This window comes from Lathyrus oleraceus, chromosome 1, assembly GCF_024323335.1.
Source record: "Lathyrus oleraceus cultivar Zhongwan6 chromosome 1, CAAS_Psat_ZW6_1.0, whole genome shotgun sequence".
Classification (NCBI taxonomy): Eukaryota; Viridiplantae; Streptophyta; class Magnoliopsida; order Fabales; family Fabaceae; genus Lathyrus; species Lathyrus oleraceus.
The window spans coordinates 312,407,742-312,413,741 of record NC_066579.1 but is presented as its reverse complement, the minus strand read 5'-3'; positions in this window follow the sequence as shown (position 1 = coordinate 312,413,741).

Below are 6,000 nucleotides of genomic sequence, written 5' to 3'. Positions count from 1 at the left end.
TAACAATATATCATTCACAATCCACCAATGGTACATATACACATTCATAACAATATATCATTCACAATCCACCGATGGTACATAAACACATTCATAACAATATATCATTCACAATTCACCAATGGTACATATACACATTCATAACAATATATCATTCACAATCCACCAATGGTACATATACACATTCGTAACAATGTATCATTCACAATCCATCAATGGTACATATACACATTCATAACAAATACATCATTCACATAATATCTATTAGAGTCACCTTTCCAATACTTTAAACCCCAACCCAAAATGATTCACGAGTTGAAAGTTATGAATAAAACCGTGCACGAAGGCGTTACTAAAAAGTTGTTGTTTTCTAAATTTTCCAACATAATTTTCATCTTCTTCAACCCCAAAAACGTCCATGAAATAATCTCCAAAATTATTTTTTTCCTGAAACAAAGTTATAGCCTTCTGTTTCAGCTATCCAACGCTTCAAACGACACTTAATTTGTACTTACGGATCAAAAGTTATGACCAAAACGATTTCGACAATAAAACATAAAAAAAAGCTTGCGATTGCGACGGACATCATGCAGAATTTTCTGCGTTTTTCATCGTTGGAGGACTTTCGGACCTCCGATTTCGATTCCGTAAAAAAGCCAAACGTTCAGAAAATTATAACTCACACAATACTCTAAATATATAACGTTAATTTGCAGTTTTAACACAATCAATCACCACAATCAAGCATACTCATCAAAACCTAACAATTCCAAACAACCATACAAAATTAGGGATTTTAACCTAAACATACATCTACCCATTGACCCAATCATACTAACCCATAATAATAAGGATTCCCCCCTTACCTCTTCAATTTTCTGGAAACCCTAGCTCTTCTCTTTACTTTTCCTCTCCTCTTTGTCTATTGCCTTCAATGATCAAATGAATCCTAATTCTCACTCTCCTCACCTCTTACTATTTATATTAGTATTCTATTTGGGCTTAAGTCATTATACTTCTAATTTAATTAATAGGCCCAATAAGACCTAATATTTAAATATCTCTATTTAATTCAAATAAATTAAACTAACACCATATATCCACCAAGTTAATTAATTCAATTATTCATGATATCTCTTATCAACTAAATAATTAATTAACACACCAAATTAATTAATATAATCGATTATTATACTACCGAACAACCAATTAATTAATTAACACTCCACATAAGTAATACTAAAAATTGGGTTGTTACATTAGACATGTCGGAAATACCAATGCACAACTTTGATTTCAAACGCATTGTCAATTTTTTGCACGGGGATTTCCAAGTGAACTGGTTATAGGGTAATTGAATCAACCTTATTTTGTATTCTATTCCTCACTCCACTTTCATGTTCATAAGATTTACGATACATTTATGCCTTATGCAGATGTAATTGGTGTACTCCACCAAGTAATGAAAACTCAAGTTGCAGGGGACGGACGAAAGGCGTGCGTCAACATTATTTTATCAGATGAGTTGTTGTTATCTTAGCATTACCTACTTTTGTCTAACATATTTCTTATTTCTATACATACATTATTAACTATTACTGTCTATTTTTTTGAAGTGGAAATGAACTTGATCTTACATTGTGGGAAACATATGCCAACCAATTTATGGCATACACAAAAGAAAATTCCACAGGTGGCCCCAAAATTATCATAATCACTCATGCTATGTGCCAACAAAGTTCAAGTATGCATTCATATGACATGCCTCTTTTCTTTCTTGCCTATTGCTTTCTCACTAATTTCTAAATATTGGCATATAGCTTTATGATTTTTGTTTACTGGAGATTCTTTTTTTATAGCTACTGGAAAGCTCTACATCTCTAATGCTTGGAATGGATTAAAATTGTTTATTGATTATGATCATCCACAAGTCACTTCATTCAAAGCTAAGTATGTTAATGTAACTAACTACTATTATATCATTTATCTGTCACTGCTTGCACTCTACAACAAATTTCATTTGTTATAGATTGGGAAACATTGCTAGCTCCAACATTCTTTCGCAACAGCTATCCCAAAGTTCTGCATCTCATGGGGCATTTGAAGACAAACCGTTCTCATATACCAATGATGTCAAAAGTATTTCGGACATCAATTCTCTTCAAAACGTAATTTCTATTATCTATTGTTGTTTTGTACTTGCATTCATTTTTCTTCAACTGCATATGTAATATATGTCTATTCTAATAAAGCATCTTTACAGTCAACTTTTTGCAACACAATTGGGACAACTAAGAGGTTCAAGTCAAGTCGGTTTGGTTGGTACTATGAGTAGTGTCCAGCTTGTAAGATGACTAATAAATCTCCTGGGGCACCTTTCGTATGTAGTTGTTGCGAAGAACAAGTTGCACCCATCAAAAAGTAAGTCGATCATACTTATCTAACAAATAATTCATTTTTTATACTTACCATCATATCTAACTATGTTTTTGTACATACATTCGTAATTAGGTAAAATTGAAATAGAGGTTGAGCATGAAGGCAAGATCGGTTGTTTTGTGTTTTGGGACAAGGAGTGTATTACTTATGTTGGTTTGTCTGCACATGATTTAAGAGAAGTTATGAAAAAGGTACGTACATTCCGACATCATGAGCCTATGCTGCATTAGTTGGTTAAATTGATTCTGATATACACCTTATGATTTATGAGAACTTATGAAACTGATTCTTCTAAAATGAGCATGATTATGCAATGACCTAATGACAATTCTTTTTAATGAGCATGACTATACAATAACATACTAACATGTCTTTATAATGAGCATGAATTTGCTTCAATGACAGAGCATGATTCTGCTATAATGATCATGACTCTGCAATTACATATGACTTAATGACATGGAAATTATCATTGATGATGATAATTCAGTTATCATTAATATTAACATCACTCTGCAATAGATTTATAATTGACACTGATTCTCCTACAATAAGCATGTCTCTACTGCACTTTCTGCATATGCTAAAAAGTCTTCTTTGTTAAACACTTTTATGTTAAACTCTTTTATGTTAGAAACTCTTCTATGTTGTATTTGTTAATCACTTCATATTCATCTTACGTAACATCATTGTATACTTATGTCCAATGCAATTATCACTGATTTTGGTAATGCAAAATTGAATTACTCTACAATATCCCACTTATGGCAAATTTGAATTTGTTTCTGTCTTTCATACAATATGGCCAGACCAATGAAGATCATCCACAAATATACCCTTCTCACCTAGATAATCTGTTGGGCAAAGAATTTGGTTTTCGTGTGAAGTACCAATCGGACTATAAGCAATCATCTGTTGTCAAGCTTACCGAGGATAAACAAATCATTCAAATGATCACAGATGCAATGGTTCAACTTGAGGTCTTTCCATCTTTTTATACATTTATTTCCTAACTTTAAATAGTTGCGTAATGACCTTACTCTTGCCATGTTTTTTAATGCAGCAAACTTCAAAACTTCCCAACAGTCCTCAAATTATCAAAGGGATAGACACAACTTCTAACCTACCACTGTTCGACAAAGAAGTTGTCACTCCTACTCGGGTACCTATTGTAAGTTTGTTTACTATTCCTATGACATTTAACCTTTGATATAATGAATTCCTATAACAGTCCAAACATATCAAACAACTTACATTAATGTTTTGGCATAATGCAGCCTACCATGTCTGCTTCCCAAAACTAGAGTGATGGTGTTAATTCAAGCACCACTCCATGTAAGAGGTTAACCCAAGCAAATTGTTTCGAGGACCTAGGAACTTCACATATGTTGTCACCAAAGCTATCTGCAACCAAACGAGGCAAACATTGCAAGAGAACATGAGCCAGCACACTTTGTGACGTTTTTTTGGTACAACAAGCTTCACTTATGTTGTTAAGACAAACTTATTTTGTTAATTAGGGAGCATGTTCAACCTTCATATCTATTTCTACCTCATTAATTGTTTTTGCTATGTATTCACCTCCACCTTTGACTATGGTTGTTGGTTAATTTGTAACCTAATGTTATTCACATTGACATTTCTAATGTAACAATCTAAATCTTTATTTAACTTGGTATGAGTTTTCAATTATTGCTACTTGGAATCTGTTGTTTATAAATTATACTATCATGGGATAATAAGCTATGGTAAGTGAAGTTGAAAAAAAATACATATATACTTTGTAGTCCTTCAAAAAGTATAATATTTTCGTCTGGTTGTTACAAGTTATATATGCCATGTTGAACAAAAAGGATGCAGTATTGAATTAACCTGCAAGATTTTACCTTCAGTATTACACTTTGCCACATTATCATTTTCACAAGTGGATTAATGTAATTTGTTCATGGTAACTGTCTAAATTCAAAGGCTTATTGTATCAGTTGCATCCTATATTGGCATATTGTATCAAGTAAAGGAGACCATGGTTGTCTTTACATCACTTTATTTAAAGATTTGCTTGTGATTGTTGCTATCTTTCTTCACGGTTTTGTTCTCCGTGCAAATGATGTTTTTGAAGTTCCTTTTAATTGTTTCTACGGTAAAGTAACTTTTTGAAGTACCTTTTATTTATCACATATGTTTAACTTATGCATATTGTTAGACGATAGTACCGATCTAGAGGGGGGGTTGAGTAGATCAATATTTAAATTTAGCGCTTTTTAAAAATGTTTTCAAAGGTTGCGAAAGCTTCCTAGACCACAATCGTCTAAACGAAGCAGGCGATGAGTCGACTCAAATAGGGGATGAGTAGACTCAAACAGGGCTTTTCCAAAGTTGAGTCGACTCATGACTCGACCTGTTCAGACTCGTGGAAATATGGTTTAAATGAAATAGCCAATGAGTCGACTCAAATAGGGGATGAGTCAACTCAAACAGGTTTTTCCAGAGTTGATTCAACTCATGACGCGACCTGTTCAGACCCGAGAGTTTCGCTCCAAGTCATGAGTCGACTCATAGTTCTACTGATCCAAGTCATGAGTCGACTCATGACTCGACCTGTTCAGATCCGTGGCAACATGGTTTAGATGAAACATCCAATGAGTCGACTTAAACAGGGGATGAGTCAACTCAAATAGGTTTTTCCTGAGTTGAGTCGACTCATGACTCAACCTGTTCAGACCTGAGAGTTACACTCCAAGTCATGAGTCGACTCACAATTCTACTGCTCCAAGTCATGAGTCGACTCATGACTCGACCTGTTCAGACCCGAGAGTTACGCTCCAAGTCATGAGTCAACTCAAAATTCTTAATCTGTCAAAAATGAGTTTTTGATATTTTGGTCAATTCAAACCATTTTCTTATGAACCTAAGGTACCAATGATGATCAAGTGCATTATTCACATCTATGAAATGCTCCTATATGCATGGACTCGTTTCACTTATACTTTGAGCATGATGGAGGATGAATGCATTCTATGATATGATGACACCGTCCAACGCACACATTATGAGCAACTAAAAAGGTTTGACATCATTAAAATAAGGACAAAGGATCTTTTCCCTCACACATATTTTATTAAATTTTTTCTTTGATTCCCTTAAGAATGTACTTTAACATTTTTGCTTCAGTACTTTAACATCACTCTTCCTATATATACACGTTATACCAGTTTTTGTTATAGTTATGCAAAACTGAAATAAAGTACCGCTATATCAATCTTCTATTAGTATATTGGATTTATTAAATTATTGCAATTCTACATAGGTTTCTATGAAAAGAATTATGCTACAACCGCTGAACCATAACTTTAACTGTTGACAGATGGTTTTAAGCTCTGCTACAACCGCAACTACATTTTTTCCAATCTCATGTAAAGGTCAATTCTTATTCTCTACTTTAATAAATGACATGTCTACATCACTAGCTTCTATTGGCTTTCTATTGTCGTACTTGTCTATCAACAAAAAGTACAAGCAGAAACCATCAAGTTGCATTTCAACTATGTCCAACTAAATACC